Source organism: Miniopterus schreibersii, assembly GCF_964146895.1.
Source record: "Miniopterus schreibersii genome assembly, chromosome: 16".
In the NCBI taxonomy this organism is placed as follows: domain Eukaryota; kingdom Metazoa; phylum Chordata; class Mammalia; order Chiroptera; family Miniopteridae; genus Miniopterus; species Miniopterus schreibersii.
In genome coordinates this window covers 28,012,015-28,029,707 of record NC_138116.1, presented here as the reverse complement: position 1 = coordinate 28,029,707, position 17,693 = coordinate 28,012,015, and the positions used below count along the sequence as shown (strand labels likewise).

The window sequence follows — 17,693 nt, the reverse complement described above, 5'->3', positions numbered from 1 at the left end:
CTGGGAGTGCCAGCATCCCTCCACCCAGCCTTACCCAGCTCTCTGTGCCAGGGAAGTTTGGCCCCTAACTAGGAGCAGGCCTGGCCTCTGTGTGCCCAGCAGCTTCAATGTAGGAGGGGTTCCTTCCAAGACGCTCTGGGGCTACTACCCTTTGCCCAACCACCTCCTTTCCTTGTAAGGGTGGGACTGTTGCATAGTTTCGTTTCTAGAGAAAATGCCCAACAAGGGTGATACATCTGCTTGGCCTTTCTTTTCCTCCCATCGTGGTTTTGTGGGTTGCTGGCTATTTTAGGGTCTGTGTGTTCAGACCCTAACGCATCTCTCCTCACTCTGCAGCTCCCCTGGAAGCCCTGATGGCTTTTCTACCCCAGTAGATAGAAGGGGGCTGCAGCCCCTTGGTCATCAATGTGTGTTCAGCAGAAGCCAGGCAGAGCAAGGGCTCAGGGAAGGCCCGAGGAGCTGGAAAGAGGGCTGGTGTGTTTGGTGATGGGTTAGTTCTGCTGTCTGAACCAAGGCCAGGTGGGTCACCTTTACTCACCTAGCACGGCATGGGGGAATCCTCTGACCACAGCCTGGCACAGCCCCCCTGACCTCACGTCTGAGCACCTAGGCCAGGCACTGCCTGCCTGTACCATGGTGATACAGTGGTACAGACCAGTGCTTCTCAGACACAGATGTCTCAGAACCACTTGAGGAGCCTGTTAGGATTGCAGACTCCCTGGCCCCCCAGCCAACCTCAGGGGCTCGAGACTCAGCATCATTAAGAAGTGTATGTGATGCAGGTCGTCCCACGACCATGCTGCCTGTGGGCTGATAGGAGGGGCTCTAGCCGTGGTCAGGGAAAGCACCCAGAAGAGGTGAACTGAATCTTGAAGGACAAAGCAGGGGACCACCATGAGAGCTAACCCGATCAAATGCTTTGTGCCAGGCGCGTTTCTCAGCCTCTGATGGGAATGAACTCATTTAATCTTCCAACAACCCGATTGATCTCAGAAAGGACCAGACTGAAGCAGGGAGGGGTGAGGCAGCTTGCCCAAGGTTCTGTGGTTAGTATGTGGTGAGCCAGGTCTCGCCCTCTTACTCCCCTCCACTGCATTGGGGCTGGGGCACCCCAGGCCACGGCACCAGCTCACGCAGAGGCTGCGCAGACCAGGGGCTGTGGAGGAGGCAAAGCATGATGTGGTGACATTGTTGAAGGGTTCAGATGGCTCAGATCCTAGTGTGTGTGGACAGCTTGGGTTTTGCTAGTGGCCTATATTGCCGTGATCTTGGTTAGGGTAGAAAACTTTGGGCAAGGTGACAGTTGCCATAATGTTTTGAGGGGACTGAAGCCATAGCCGGGGAGCTGGGGTTCCCAGCACGGTTTCCTCTCAGTCTGAACAAGACAGGACCTGGGGTGTGGGGGAAAGGTGCAGGGTAGTGCTAATGCTCCGTGGCCTGAGTCCTTGGAGACCCCCAGGGAGTCTGAAGGGGAAGGGGGAAAGGTACTTGGAGAAGAAATACAATTTTGTTAAGGAGCCAGCTCAGGGCTTTGTAAACTTCCCTTCAATTCTCACATCACCCTGCAAAGTGGGCTTATCTATTCCTATTTACAGATGCAAAGGCTGAGGGAGGTGCTGAGAATCAAGGTAATAAGCAGATAGTGGCGCCAGGTCTGTCCTCTGTGGCTTGTGCTTCTCACCACAGCAGGGGAGCCATCTGTGTCCTGAGTGGCCTCAGGTCCTGCACACACAGCCGGAAGGATGACCAAGCCCCTGAGGAGTGGACACAGTGCCAGGCTGGGTGGGTAGGCTCCTGGTGGTCAGCTGAGCAGATTTCAGCCAAACCGGGGCCCTGGATAGAATGACCTGGCTTCAGGGGACAAGTTACCTGTCAATGGGTGGCATTCCATGTGATGGAGTTCAAAGGAGTCAAAGTCCTGGGGTCTGTGGAGTGGCCTGCTGGGGTCGTCCTGATCACGGCCTCTGATGCTCTGGAGACCTGGGGGCAGAGGGGATCATGCCATAGAGGAGGAACCGAAACCAGGCTCTGATTCCAGAAGCCCTTTCATCCCTCTCGTAAGTAATCAGTCATCAGCCCTTTGTCTTGTGGGCCACTCTCTGACCCCCCCTTTCCTCCTGCCCGTGTCTTCCAGCAGAGCCTGTCAGCTCATTGATTTGAACCTGAAAACTGTGGGGACACACACAAATCTTTGCTCAGCATAGGCTGTTTCGGTGGAGGGGGCGGACCTGCCTTCCTACTCAGGCCCTCGGGAAGCTGTTGCCTTTTCCAGAGCTCCTCTGATGGGGGTGGGACTGGACTGAGATCGGCTCAGGCTGCAGCTCCCCCAGGGCGCGCTGTTCTCAGTTTGCAGCCTCTTGCCTCCCACTGGGGACAGAGGATCGTGACTAGAAGCTTTTCAGGAACAGTTCCTTTGGATGTGACAGCTGCAATGTTCTCATTTCCTCTTGCCTTTCCTTTGAAGTGGGAGCTTAGCTCCTTCTGGGCCCGTTTTACAGACAGGGTGACCGAGGCCACGCCGGCTGGAGGGAAGCTGAGCCAGAGCTCAGGTCCTGTCTGCTCAGAATCTTGTGTCTTTAAGCTGTTGTTTTAAGAGGGTTTAGGGAGAGGAGCGGCTCCCCCCCAGGGTTTCTGGCTCGGTTTGGTCTTCTGGGGCACTTCCCAGGGTTTTCTTCTCTACCTGAACCAGGCCTGGCATCTGAGGCAGTTAACGCGTCAGTGTGAGGCCCGTGACTGTCATTTAGGAGCTCGGTCTCTGCAGGGTAGGTCCTGACGACTCTTCTCCTGGTCTTACTGCATTCCCTGGTTCGTGGGCTGCACCTGTCCACTCGAGATTCCTCCAGGACCCTAATCCATGGCTCCCCATGGGCAGAAGGCACTGGGTTTTGACTTGTCTCTGGGTGGAACAAAGGCTAGTCATTTTTGGGCATGTCCTAGGGGCAGTGAGGCCAGACTAAGCACTGGAGAAAATTGTCACTGTGGAGACCCTGCAGCCACCCACCCACCATAGAGCTTCCCCTGGGCTGTGGGGAGGTGGGCCAGTGTCAGGTGAGGGGACACCATCTTCACTCACCTGGGCCAGCCAGTCGACTGCTGACTCACCTGGAGTATTGAAGGACAGCAAGAAAAATAAGGGACTTTCAGGGGCAGCTGTGTATTCTGACTCAAGTCATAATGCCCCTAAAAATCCTTATTGCTCTTGCAGTGGGCATCGAGCAGTGGCTGGCGACCCACCCCTCACTCACCTGACCGCTAGGGGATGGGAAGGGCTTCCTGGGGTCCAACTGGGACTTGCTGATTATGAAAACAATTTTGTTGGGCCTATGCATTGCTTTGCATATATTTTTACAATTTTTTGGTGGAGGATTGGGCATCAAGATACTCCTTTGTGGACTGGAGGGTCTCCCTGGTTTGTGTGGTAAAGATTCAGAAGAGCCCAGCTGTACATGCAGGGCACAGGGAAGGACAGCTTTGGGCCTCTTATGTTGAGAGCCACAGTGTTCGGCTGGCCAGGTGCCCCGCCTTTCCTGAGAAGCTGGAACGGTTTAGGGGCCCCTGGGCAGGAACTTGCACTGTACCTTAACACAGAAAGGGCCTCAGACCACTCCTTGAGACCCAGGGAGCTGGCCATTTTGCAAATACACCTGCAGTGGGTTCAAGATCGTTTCCCCCCCCCCCCCCCAACCCCCTGCTATGACCCTGGAGCTTGCTGGGTGTTTTCTATCCCTATTTCACTTCCTGAGTCTCCTCCATTCTCAGCAGGTGTCCCTACCTTTTCTATCCCCACCCCACAGATACAGTGGCTAAGCCAAGGCCTTATCTTTGGTGGATTTGGGATTCTTGGGGGATTGTTAAGAAGCCAAATTACCAATTTGTGACATACCCACCCCTTAACCCAAGAACACCAGTCCACAAGAATGTCACCAAATCTGCCCTGGCTCAGTTGGTTGAGCGTTGTCCTGGCACCGAAAGGCTGCTGGTTTGATTCCCATTCAAAGCACATACCCAGGTTGCAGGTTCGATCCCTGGTCGGGGTGTGTACCTGAGGTAGCCAATCGCTGTTTCTCTCAAAATGTTTTTAATGTCACCATATCCCACAGCAACAGAATCTTCCTTGCTAGCTGAGGCTGAGCCGTGGCCTGCCTATGGACAGACAGATGAGGCTGCAAGACCCATCTGTGGTCCTGTTGATCTCACAGGTCAGCAGGGGAAATTCAAACTCCAGTTATTGCTCAGGTTCCCTCCCAGGTTCTGACTCGAAAGCTCTCGTCACTCAAGAAGATGACCGTCTGTGGAACCCTGATCCTCAGTCCTGGCCAGCCAGGCCCCTTGCTGCCTGGGCTCTGGCCCTCTGAGCCTGCTCCACACCAGCTCTCCCGGAGCCCATGTCTAAGGGACTGGGTTTGCACCCGATCCTCGCCGTTTTTCTGCCCAAGGGAAGGGGCAGCTCCAAGGTAAAGTCATCAGGGGGCTGAGGGGGAGTGATGTTCGTCCTTCCTTAGTAGGCATGAGATTCCCACGGCTGACAGCGGGCACAGGGCGATACAACACGTTCCCTTCTCATCGGCGCAGCATTTGCTACTTTCAAGCCAGCTGTTCCTAAGGCCCCTTTGCCCTGCCCTTCCCTCCCCTGCAAAACTCCTCGTTCCTGAGCATGTTCCTCAGTCTCTACCCCCAAAACATTTTCAGAAGGCACTATATCAATGTTTAAAAAGGCAATACATCAAAAATAAAACAATACTGTTTCTCCCAAGATATAAAAGAACTGCCTTGCACTATAGAGCATTTAGAAAATACCAAAAGTATGGTAGGACTCATAAATGCTCAGAGCTGCGGATAATGTCTGCTAATGAAATATATTCTCCCAGCATTTCTTCCCTGTGCATGAACCCCCCCACCCCCACCCCATCCAGGTAGCAGGATTGGGGCTTTTAAAATGGGCGAGGCTCGAAACCCATTTGAGTGATGGCTCTCTGCCCTCGGGAGCCAGAAAGTCTCTATTTTCTTTTTGCCAAGTGGATGGACCATGGTCTGAAGCTCGCCTCCAGCCAGGGAGCTCAGAGACCTTACAGCAGCACACTGCGTCTCTCCCCAAACAGATGGAGGAAGCTAGAAATGTGGGCTACGTCCTGATTGATTTTCTAAGTGGGCTACTGCATTGCTTGTCCACCAAGGTCACCTAAGAATCCCTGGGAGTGTTAAAAAATCTCCACAGCCTGGGCCCCACCCCAGGCCACTTGGATCTGAATTGTTGGGGGCCGCTGGGATTATCTGTGTTTGTTTTTCTGATGTTCCTCAGCTGATTCTGTTGAAGCAGGCAGAGAACTATCCACCGTATGCCCACAAGTTAGAGACGGGAGAGGTTTCCTCCAGCTCTGCCTTCGGAGCCTGATCAGGCGATGTGACTATTTGCAGTTGGCAGATTTTCACTCCCTTTATTTTCTCTGCTGCTCAGAGTCCTCCTTAGATCCTCATTTTACAGCAGGAGGACCGAGGCCAAGGAGATCAGGAGACTTACCGGAGGGCACACAGCTAGGACGTGGCGGAGCTGGGGTTTAGATCTGTGGCTCCTGACTACCAAGGTCAGTGGTCTTTCAGTAATTATTATTATTTGTAATTAGCTCATGTAATTATAATCATATCACAATGCTTACTAATAGGTTACTGTGATGATGAAATACTTGAGGTGGGTGGGTGCTACTCTCTCCTAGAGAAGGTATCTGCCCCACAGGGGGACTGGGTTGTTGTCCCTCAGTTTCCCCAGTGCTGAATGTGCTCCTGGACCCTCAGCCTTCTGCATTGCCAATGATCCCAGCTCTGGGGAGGGCAGGATTTAGCCCCATTTTCAGAACATGCAAGAGGCGTGTGGCCCAGGTCCCACAGCTGTGGGTGGCAGGGGGCCACTGATTTTCCCGCTCCTCTGGGCCCTGCTCCAAGCTGGTGGCCCTCAGGATCAGGACCCCTGCTGAGGTGCCTAGGTCTACATAAGGCTGTCCCTACCCCTCCCTCTTTCCTACAGAGCTGGACTCCAAGGACCTGGCCTGAGGGGCAGCTGGGCAGCATGCCAGTGTAGGGAACTAATAGGCAGGCACATTGTCAGCCCCAGGAAGTGGTTGGCTGCTCCCCCGGCCAGTCTGTAGGGCCGGAGGGGGCCAGCCTGCCTTAGACATGGAGGGCAGAGATGGCAGTTGAGAGCTGAGAACACCATTTTCCCAAAGCCCAGCGGCTGTGAGCCAGGCCCACGGGCTTCCTTTGGCAGGGAGGGCCCAGGCGTTGGCCACCACCTTCCCTTGCTGGGCCTTGGCTCTCTCCTTCCTCTGTCTGGCTCTCGCCCTGCTCCCCGCCCAGCTTTTTGCGGCAGAGCATACACTCTTGGCAACGACACCCATTTAACCTGCTTCCCAGAAAGCAGGATGACCGGGCAGGCCGACTCCGCCAGCCCCGTGATGGAAAACAGGGCGGCAGGCCTCAGTTCCTGCTTCTCTTGTCCATATCCCTTGGGGAGCTGATCGGGAGATAGTCCTAAACTGCCTTGGCTTACCTACATCAGAAATAATCTCAGCTCATCTCACAGCCTTGAGCAGTCAGACTGAGCCAAGAGCTTTGAGCTCCTGGAATTGGGGTAGGGCAGGGAGACAAGCCTTTGCCCAGGAGTCTGACCAAGGGCAGCTACTTAGCTAGGGCCCTAGGTGAAGCCCCCATCTCTTTGAGCCTGTTGCCTCGTTTGTTTGGGCACAGTAGTGCCCCGAGGGAAGGTGTCTCTGTTGTAGGCTGATTCTGACTATAGATATGAAGTCACTCCCTTCCCCTCCCCTTCAGCAGAGAACTCGGGGTGGTGTCTGGCATGGAGAAGATGCTCTTTTAACGCTAGTTGCACTGCACAGCTCAGGAAGTGAGGTTTGAGTTCCAGGGTGTTGGATGGTACCTTCCTGTCCTTGATCTCTGCAGGGACCACCTTTTGTCAGTTTTCTCTCTGGCCCTCCTGCCCTGGCCAGACCCTGTCGGGATGGTGGGTCTGGGTTGAGAAGCTATATTCCTCACCCTTTTGCCCTGCATTCCCTGCTGGTCTGGCCCAGGGGGAGGCATCCTTCACCCCCTCAAGGTTCATCCTACAAGTCCGGCTGCTCCGTCTTAAGGCATTGCCTCTGGGCCAGAGTAGCCGCTACAGAGGTTCCCCCCCCCCCCCACCGCCCACCTCCTCAGGGTGCAGACAGCCCAGCACAGGCAGGAAGGGCTTTCTGTTTGGCTTGGCTGGTGGGGAAGAGATTAGCACTTGATTTCTGTTTTGACTCTTGTATCTAACAGGCAAAGAGCCCTGTGTCATCGCAGAAAGGCAGCCTTGGACCTCGAATGCATTTGGAGCCCTATCCCTGATGGCCTGGCCACTGCAGAGGCGTGTCTGGAGGTAGGAATAGGTGATGGCATTGCCCCGGGTATGTGGAGAGAGGTGCTAGCTGTTGGGTGGCTTTTCCTTCCCAGCATCCATGGCCCTTCTGATAATACCTTCAGGGGACCACCCCTCTCCTACCTTGAACCCTTGGGGTTCAGGTGGGGCCAATCTCACCCCCTAGCTTTAGAGGCATGTTTCCCAGGATGGACACTGAGACTCACCCTTGGGACTTTTACAGCATCTGCGAGGAAAGAGGCATTCATTTTTTGTGGAGTTGCCAAGTTGACAGAAGTTGCCAAGCTTGGAACTACTGGTGGTCACCCTGTTCTCTACTTGAAGATAAAGCCAACAAGGAGTAAAGAGAGCTAAGAGAAGGCGAGTGCACCCACTGTCCAGACATCAGTAAGCCCCTGGATTGAGCCATACCTGAAGCCAGCTGCACCTCTGGACTGACCTGATTATATGAGCCAATGCAGTTTTTTCCCCAACACTACCCGGAGTTGGGTTTCTGTCTTAGAAAGGGTCCTAATAAAGGCAATGTTTTCCTTTGATCTCATTTTTAAAAAGTCAACTTTGAGGTATCCTTTACATGCAATAGATTCCACCCATTTTAAGTGTCCAATTCATAAGTTTTGTCAGACATGTGCACCCCTGTAACTACCACCACCACCAAGACTAATTCAAGTTCCCTCCTTCCTCTAACCTCAGCCAACCACTGACCTACCTTTGTTCTAGAGATTCGTTTTCCCTTTTCTACAACTTCATATAAATATCATATAGTGTGCTCTTTTGTGTCTGGCTTCTTTTAGTCAACATGGTTTGGAGATGTATTCATGTTGCATGCACAGTTCAGTCCTTTTTATTGCCAAGTAATGTTCTATTGTATGGATGTGCCAGTTTGTTTACTCATTTATCAGATGAACATTTGGGCTGTTTCAAATAAAGCTGATTTAACATTCACATACAAGTCTTTTGTGTGGGCATGTGTTTTGATTTTTGTGTCTAGACACCAGTCTCATTTTATAGTTGAGGCAACAGGTTCAGAGAGGTAGAATGACTTGTCTAAGGTCACACAGCTGATAAGCCCTGGGGCTTACATCAGGAACACAGTAAGGACAATTATGTGGCTGGAGAAATGGAGCATGGTATTTGGGTTGTTCCTTAATAAAGGGCCTCCAGGGACTGCTTGGGGAGGGAGCTCCTCAAATCCTGGTATCCAAGAATGTGGTTGCTGGGAAGGACTGTCTAGATGAGCTGTAGCCATGGTCCTCACCTTTTCACCTCCCTGGACTGATGTCAGTTGTTTTTCCCCTGTGGATACTGCGGGTTGAAAGATTACATCTTCTAAACATACTGCATTCGTGAAGCCACAATCCACTTCCCCAAATGTATTTCTTAAACTTGTAAAGACGAACTACGTGTCTGAGCTGACAATCACTATGAGCAAGCTTGTATGAGTTGAGATCTCGCCAAAAACGGAGATCTGCTTTTTGGGTTGGTTTTTTTTTTGGCTTGGGACCAACAAATCATGGACCCATCCTAGAAGTCCAGAGGATGTCAAATTGGTAACCCCCAATTTAGACCCAACTTCTCATTTCACAGGTGCTTCAGCCAGACCTTCTCAGTCTTCTTTCTGCTCAGGCCAGCCCTTGGAGGTGGGAGTGTTTTCCCAAAGCTCATGTAGTGAGCTCACCGTGGGCCACATCCCTTGGGATTGAGTGACCCCTGGGTCTAGTTGTGCTGAAGCCATCACCTCCAGGCCTTCCAGTTCTGTGAGCCAATACATCCTTTCCTTCATATGAGCCACGTTGCAATGGAAAGAGTCCAGGCTAATGTAGCTCAGCCAGGACAGCACCCCGAGTTCCTCCAGGCACAATCAAGACGGCCAGCCCAGTTGACCGCCTAGGGGCCAGACAGTGCTTTGCATGAGTTATCTCAAATCCTCTGAGCAACTCTAGGGGACGTACTGGTATTCCCATTTTACTCAGAGAAACTGGGGCATGGAGAAGTCAAGTCACAGAGCTACAATGTGAGTGTGTCACATCTTGTGTCCTGAAGATTCTCTCAGCTCCCCCGTCCATCAGACTCCTATTTGCTCTGCCTCTGTGGGTAAAGGACTCTGTGGGTCCTCACAGGCCCACAGTGGAAGCTGACCAGCTGCCTTCCAGCAGCTGATCCCTCCCTGACCACACCCCAGGGTGAAGGGGCTGATTCCCAAACAGCGGCCAAAGGGGCTGGAGAGCTCAACCCCGAGCGTGGAGGGAGTTAGCTCTGGGGACGACCTTTGAGCAGGAGGAGACAGGTGGGAGGACGATATTCCTTCTCCCCACCTTGGACCCTTTGAGGCACGTTTTCCATCTGCGGTTTGTTGTAACGCAGTGGCAGTGCGGTTATACATCATCTTGCGTTGTTCCCCCCCCCCTTTTCCCTCGCTGCCCTGGAATTCCACCTCCAAGTTAGCGTCGGCACTCAATCCCCTGCCAAAGGCTGTGTGTTTTCTAGGGGCGCCGGGCAGCCTGGCTCCTGGGTCTGCATCGCCTGCTTCAGTGAACGGTGAACAGGAGAAATGTCATTGCCGTGGGGCTGGGGGACAAGGGTAGTGCCGCACTCATCAGATTATTCCCATTTATCTCCCCCTCCGCTCACTAGGTTGAATCAGTGACACCCCCCCCCACACACACACACCTCCTGCTGTGCTTCAGAGCCTCCCCACTAACTCCTCTGTCTGGTACAAAAGAATCCACGCTCCTTGACCCTCTACTTACTAGGTGTGTGACCCTGGCAAGGTACTCAGCCTCCCTGAGCCAGTTCCTGCACCTGTAAGTGGGGATCAGAATGGCCTCACCACCCAGGACTGCTGGGAGGCTCAACTGACACTTGGTCTTGTGCCTGAGCCTAGGAGGTGTGGGGCTTTGCTGAGCAAGTGACAGCCCTGCTCTCTTTTGGAGACCACCTCCCTTCATACTCAGTCCCTGTCCCCTATCCCTGCCCCCTTTCCCACCCCTACCGCCAGACCCCGGCCAATCAGCACATCCCAGTGTTGACTGCAAGGACTGGCTCAGGCCTGGGCATCAGACTGAAGTTGGACGGGTCCCTCTAACAGGGCTCTGAAGTTTGCAGAGCAGTAAGGAAAGAGGTGCTTCCTCTTTGCTGAGATCGTTAGCCTGGAGCTACCAGAGGCCATTCTTACTGTGTGGCCGTTTGGGAATGAAGTCAGCAATGTGAAGTTGGAGAAAGCAGAGCCATGAGATGGGGCCGGATACAGAGTCTGATGATATCTTCCGAGCCCTTGGACCCAGTCATGCCAGAATCTAGTGAGCCCCTGGTATTTTTAGAAATTAATACATAAACCAAACATGTCTTTTTTATTTGCTTAAGCCGGTTCAAGTTGAGTTTCTATTAAAACTGAAATGATCTTGACTAAGACACTTGGTTCCCTGTAAGTGTTGCTGCTGTGACTGTAGTTAGTAGTAGTAGAAGCGCATTAGCAGGAAGATGCAGCTACGGGGATGCATCGTCCAGGGTCCCCAGGGCCCACTGCTGCTCTCGCACATAATGCCTTGGGTATCAGCTTCCAGAGGGCAGGGGGACTCATGTTTGCTGCTGGTAAATCCCAGGTGCCTGGGGTCCACCACAGGGTAGGTGGTTCATCACATCTGTTGAATGAACAAAGAAGTAGGCCCATTGCCCACTGTCTCCTCCAGCGTGCTCTGACTCCTAGCCCCCACACCGGGCACACATTTGTCCTCTCTGTTTGTCCTTGGCTGACACCTGAACCCACTGGGCTGCCTGCCAGGAGTCTGTCTTGGCAAACGGATCTCTTATTTTCAGTGTTCTCTCTAGGGCCTCATTTATCCCTTTACCCATTCATATATTCAGTTTAAAAATCTATTAAAATGTCCAGTGTAGATCCCTACCTTACACCACACACAAAAATCAACTCAAAACGTATTAAGTACTTAAATGTAAGACCGGAAACTATAAAACTCCTAGAAGGAAACATAGGAAAGAGCTCCTTCACATGGGCCTTGACAATGATTTTTTGGATAGGACACCTAAAGCACAAGCAACAAGAGAAGTGGAAATACAGCAAACTAAAAAGCTTCTGCACAGCAAAGGCACAGTCACCAAAATGAAAGGACAACCTATAGAATGGGAAACATTCTTGCAAATCATATATCTGATAGGAAATAAATGCCCCAAATATATAAAGAACTCACGTAACTCAATAGCAATAATAATAATCTAATTAAAATGGGCAGAAAAATAAAAATAAAATAAGCAAAGGACCTGAACAGACATTTCTCCAAAGAAGATACCAAATGGCCAAGGGATACATGAAAAGATGCTCAAGATCACATGTCATTAGGGAAATGCCAGTCAAAACCACAGTGAGGTATCACCTCACACCTGTCAGAATAACTACATCAAAAAGACGAGAGGTAACAAATGCTGGAGAGGATGCAGACGGAGGGGAAGCCTTGTGCACAGTGCATGGGACTGTAAATTGGTGCAGCTACTATGGAAAACAGTGTGGAGGTCCCTCAAAAGATAAAAAATATAACTACCATGTGATCCAGCAACTCCACTTCTGGGAATATATCCAAAGGGAACAAAAACACTCCGTCAAGGAGATATATGCACCCCCGCGTTCATAGCAGCATTTTTTACAATAGCCAAGACATGGAAACAACCTGAGTCCATCAAGGGATAAATAAAGAACTTGTAAGATGTGTGTGTGAGTGGGTGTGTACACACAAGGGAATATTATTCAGCCATAATCCTGCCATTTGTGACAACATAGATGGACTTTGAGGGCGTTATGTTAAGTGAAATAAATCAGACAGAGTAAGACTAATGCTGTATGATCTCACATGTGGAATCTAAAAACAAAAAACAGAGAAAAAGAGATCAGATTTGTGGTTACCAGAGGCAGAGGTGGGGGATTGGAGGAACGTGGTCAAAGGTACAGACTTCCAGTTATAAGACAAGTAAGTGCTGGTGGTGTGATGTACAATGTGACGACTATAGTTAACACTGCTGTGTGGTCTGTTTGAAAGTTAAGAGTAAATCCTGAATTCTCATGACAAGGGGAAAACTCCCCCCCCCCCCCGCCCTTTTCGGTGTGTGTACCTATATGAGGTGATGGATGATTACTAAACTTACTGTGGTAATCATTTCACAATATATATAAGTTACTATGCTGTACACCTTAAACTTATGCAGTGCTGTTAGTTATATTTCAATAAAACTTGGGGGGGCGGGGCTGGCAGGAGCGGCTCAGCGGTGGAGCACCGACCTAGGATCCAGGAGATCGCAGTTCAATTCCCAGTCAGGGCACATACCCGGGTTGCGGGCTTGGTCCCCAGTCGAGGGCGTGCAGGAGGCAGCCGATCAATGACTCTCTCATCATTGGTGTTTCTCTCTCTCTCCCTCTCCCTTCCTCTCTCTGAAATCAATAAAGATTTATTTTTAAAAAACCCACACAACTTGGGGGAGGGGTTCCATTATGCTAGGTACACCAGGGAGAGATGCAAAAATGAATAACACTTTGCCTGCCTTCAGGGAGCTTCTATTCTCGTGGGGATGTATGTTGACAATTTTTGTACAATTAGGTTATTTTAGGCATTTGGATAATAGGCTGGATACTGAAACGACTCTAAGGACTGTCTTTTGGTTTTAAGCTAAGTTGGACCTAATCAGTTTATCCATCTTCAAAGAAAAACTGGCAATGTGGGTGGGTGACCCTGGGACACTAGAAGGGTAAGAAAGTGCCTACTATGTGCCAAGCTCTATACTGCAGCTTCCCAAACCAATCTAAGTGCTACATTGAAATCTTTGTCCTATTCTTCTGGAGAAACAGGCTCAGAGAGGTGAAGAAGCTTCCCTGAGAAGAAATGAAATCTGGACCCAAGTCACTGTGCTGCCACTGGGAACCTCGGGGAGGCCACTGGGACTGATAAGACTTCTTGATGCCCTAGTTGGCAGTGTGCATGATCGTCTGCTGGCTCCCATGGAACCGTCTGTGAATATCATAGAGCTCTTTCCACACTCTCCCTTGGGTAACAGCAAATCATTTCCTTGCTTCCATCTCTCATCCCAGTTCCCAATAAGAGCCCCATGTTGCAGTCATCTCCACTAGGTCTTCCACACCTTGTACCACAGTCTGGCCCATGTAGTCTCAGCGTCATGGGCATCTGTTAGTTTGTCCCCCAGCATCCCTTCTTTCTCCCTTTCTTCCAATGACAGCCTCGCCCTCCCCTCCAGAAAAGCTCCTCTACCACTCTGGTCTTGGGGGCATTTCAACCTTCCTGGCAACCAGTTGGTCACATGATCCTGGTGAAGCCAATCACAGTCCAAGAGGTGGGCATGTGAGCCAATCAGAGTCCTTCCCTGGAATATTCTGCATTTTCCCCCTTGGAACATGAGCCATAATTATCTGACTCCGGAGCTGTCAGTGGCCTAGGAGAAAGAGGCCCTGACGCAGTCAGCTGAGGTCAGCCCCTCTGTCTTTCTCTGTCCGGCAATTGATTCCCACCAGCTTTACAACTTTTAATTATCATCAAAATAATATAGGAACATGGTAACAAAATATAGTACAAAAGAGCTTATAAAAGAAAGCCCCAGACTCCACCCTATTCTTCCGTCTTCATTCTGGAGTTAAACTATTCAACACGTTCCCTTTTCTATCTTTTCCTGATGGTTAGTTACCCCCATAACTCTAGATAATATGCTTGTACGCTTATTTCTTGATTTATAACTTTAGACCAAATCTACTGACTTCTCTGTAAGGTACGTGAGAATTTAAGCTCACTTACACTCCTACCCCCCCTTCTCAACTTTGAAATTTAAAGTACATCTAGTAGATATCTACTGATTACCTGTATATAGATATCTATTTCTTTTGTTTGACTCGAGGAAGTTTTTCTCGGCCCACTCTCTTTAGGTTAAGAATAAATATGGGTGTCCCTACCACCTCCTCTGCCTGTTTACCTGCCACCTTGGTTGGAGATAGGTTTTTCATTCTGTGTCATTGACGTTCATGTTTTCTCCACAACAAGTTTTTCCTGCTTTGTCCCCATGTTGACTCAAAAGATTGAAAACCATGAAAAAGCATTTGCATGACCGTAATTGTGAAATACTATGTACTGTGTTTTATTCTTATCTTTGAATCCTCACCCGAGGATATTTTTTAAATTGATTCTAGAGAGGAAAGGAGAGAGGGAGAGAGAGAGAGAGAGAGAGAGAGAGAGAGAGATGTTGACCAGTTGCCTCCCCTAGGAACCCCAGTGAGGGATCGAACCTGCAGCCTAGGTATGTGCCCTGCCGGGGAATTGAACCTGTAACCCTTTGGTGCACAGGATGATGCTCCAACCAACTGAGCCACCTGACCAGAGCTGTTGACTGTATTTTAACCAAAGCTAGTTAGACTGGGGTTTAAGTTGGTTATGGCTGAAGTGTCCCCCCGTACACATTCAATATTCTGTTGAGTTGGATGTGATGCACCCACATGCCACGGGGACAGAGCTCCACCAGGGCTGGCTTCGTGGGCCAATGGCCTGTGCAAGTTGCACAGGGTCTGTCCCAGAAGGGCCCTTTGCTTGGTTTGATGCTTTGCTCTGTCTCAAAATTCATAATCATTTTTCAACAAAAGCCCCACAATCATGTGGCTAGTCCTGAGCTCACCACCGTGCTGATAGAGGCCTGAGCTTTCTGAGAAAGTCTCTCCACAGGCACCTGCTGGGCACTTGGGAGGAAAGTCATGGTCCTTAGGCGGGTCCTGAAGCAGCCATGAGATTAAAGTGAGAGGCCATGGACCTTAGCGTTGGTTTGTGAACGTAACCATTGGAGAGGCTGGGTTTCCCCAAGTCCCTTCTTACAGAAGGAAAAGTTGGTGAACTTGGGCTGCATAAGGTGATAGAATTATCCCTGCATTACAGAGACCATCGAGGCTGAGTGATCTGCCCAAGGTCCCATTGGTTCTAAGTGGCAGGTCCTAGATTCAAGGCCGGGCTTCTCGTTTCCAGAACTGACGCCCCTCGGCTCCAGCACACCGCCTCCAGACCAGTGCCCCGCACACCCCTGGGTTTGAGTTCTAGGCCTGCTCCCAATGTGCTGTGTCCTTTAGTGAGGGATCTGCCCTCTCTAGACCACTCACCCCAGGGGCCATGTGGGAGTGGATAAACTTTAAAAGTCATTTCAAACAGAATCACTGCATAATCAAATAATAGAAAAGAATTAATTTTTTCTATCGACAGATTCCAGCTAATAAATGCAGAGAGAATGAATATAACACTATGTTGCAGTCCCTAATAAATGAATTGCGTGAATGGCTGCCAACATCACAAAAAAGAGAGAATCACACACCGTGTACAACCCACTAGAACTCAACACCTCCAATTGACATAATCTTGCCAAAAGCAAAATCGAACTTGAATCTGATCAAGACTCTGCTTCTAACTAGCAATTTATCAGCTAGAGGAACAGATTGAGCTACAGGGCAGCAATCAGCAAAGTCCAGCTGGAGCAAAATGCCGAAAGACAAACACCGGTTCCTTCCAACTAATAAATAAAAAGGAACAAAATGAAACTCTAGGCCCAATAGAGAGTCAAAAGACATACTGACCAATTGCAATGTGCAAGCCTTATTTGGATTGAAATTTAAACAAACTGTAAAAAAGCAATTGTGTGACAATTGGAAATTTGAACATTTACTGGCTCTTTGTTAACATAGAAATTATTACTAATTTTGTGTGTGATGATGATGTGATTATGGTTTTGTTTGTTTATAAGGAAGAGTCCTTTTAGAGACACCCCACTGACATATTTATGGATGAAATGATGTCATGCCTGGGATCTACTTCAAAATGATATAATGGGGGGGGGAGTCTGGATGAGGCAGGATGGGCCACAGGTTGATGATTGTCACAGCTGAGTGATAGGGATGTGGGGGTTTGTTGTATTATAGTCTCTGGTTTTGTGTATAATTTGCAGTTTTTAGAAAGTTTTTAGAAGTTCCTCCAGGGGTCCAAGGTGGCCCAGGCTGATGGTGGAAGATCGGGGGAAGGATAGCCACTCTTTATTGGAGCAGGGCTAGGGGCTGATTTAGGGGACACCAGGTCTTGCCTCTCCCTCTCCACCTCCCGTGGCCAGTCTGGGCCCTGGACTGTTATGATCACTAGTGCCCAGGCTCAGATCTAAAGGGTGACTTTCTCGGTGTCTAGATGAGCTCACAGAGCTGGACATTGTTCATTGTAGACCTCTGGCCACAGCCCACAAGCCTGGCTCTCCCTTCCCCAGGGGATCCTGGCTCCACATTCCAGGCACATCCCTGGCCACAGCCACGTCAGGCCGCCAGCATGGGCGGGGGAAGGTGCAGCAGCCGGCGGGAGCTCCGGGCACTCCCAGTCACACTTCTCACGGCATCCCTGGCACTGCAGTGTGGCCAGGCCAGGACCCGAGGACCTGGAAGGTCAGAGTGCTCCCCCATGGGAATGGGCATCAACCACCTTGGAACCCCATTTGCTGGTGACCATGACAAGACACCTCCCTCCCTGGGCCTTGGGTTTCCCATCTGACAGGGGGCAGCTCAGTGTTTCTCAGTGGGCTGCTATTGACCTTTGGGATGGACAGTACTTCCTAGTTAGCACTCCTGTCCCAGCATAAGTCTTTGTCACTGTGGCAACAAAAAAGTGCCCAACACATTTCCATGCTATTATGGATCTCTAAGGACATCGCCAAGACCATAGTTCTGTGCACCTGTGTTTCTAGAGAATTCAGGACAACTTGGAGAAGGAAGGGGCAAAAATTGTTAATGTTGCTCGGTCTTGCAAGGAGGTGATATTTAGGTGGGTCTTGAAGCATAACTAGGAGTTTGCAAGGTGAGCAAGGTGAGCAAGGTATGGGGATTGGGTGGGGGGCATTGAACACATTCTATGTGGAAGGATCAGCCTGTTTGGAGAAGTGCAAATGTCCCCTGCAGCCCCAAGCTGTGGCCTGGGCTAAAAACCCAAGGGTGCAGCAGGGGTGCAACACAACTTGTAGATAACAGGGATAGGATTTCCAGCAGGGATTTCCAGATGGCACAGGAGCAGGTTTTCCCAGCCCCATAGTCCCTCTGGACTGAGAAATCACTGACTTCCCATATATGAGTCAGGAGAATGTGTCACTGTTCCTAGGAAGGACTCGGGGTCAAAACTGCAGAGTATGCAATCCCTCAGCTGGGATTTCTTGCCCCAGTGGCACCCAGGTGGGAAAGACAGTAAGACAGGAGGCTGCTCAAGCTTCTCAAATAATTGAAGAG

At 50.4% G+C, this 17,693-nt stretch overlaps 1 long non-coding RNA gene across 1 annotated transcript; it reads left to right on the top strand.

Annotated features, from left to right (window-relative positions):
- Nucleotides 1-4,580: 4,580 nt before the first annotated feature.
- On the top strand, nucleotides 4,581-8,355 carry LOC308568657. The gene is made up of 3 exons (XR_014000519.1): nucleotides 4,581-5,582; nucleotides 7,306-7,405; nucleotides 7,629-8,355. It is a non-coding gene; the product is annotated as an uncharacterized lncRNA (long non-coding RNA).
- The last annotated feature ends 9,338 nt before the right edge of the window (nucleotides 8,356-17,693 follow it).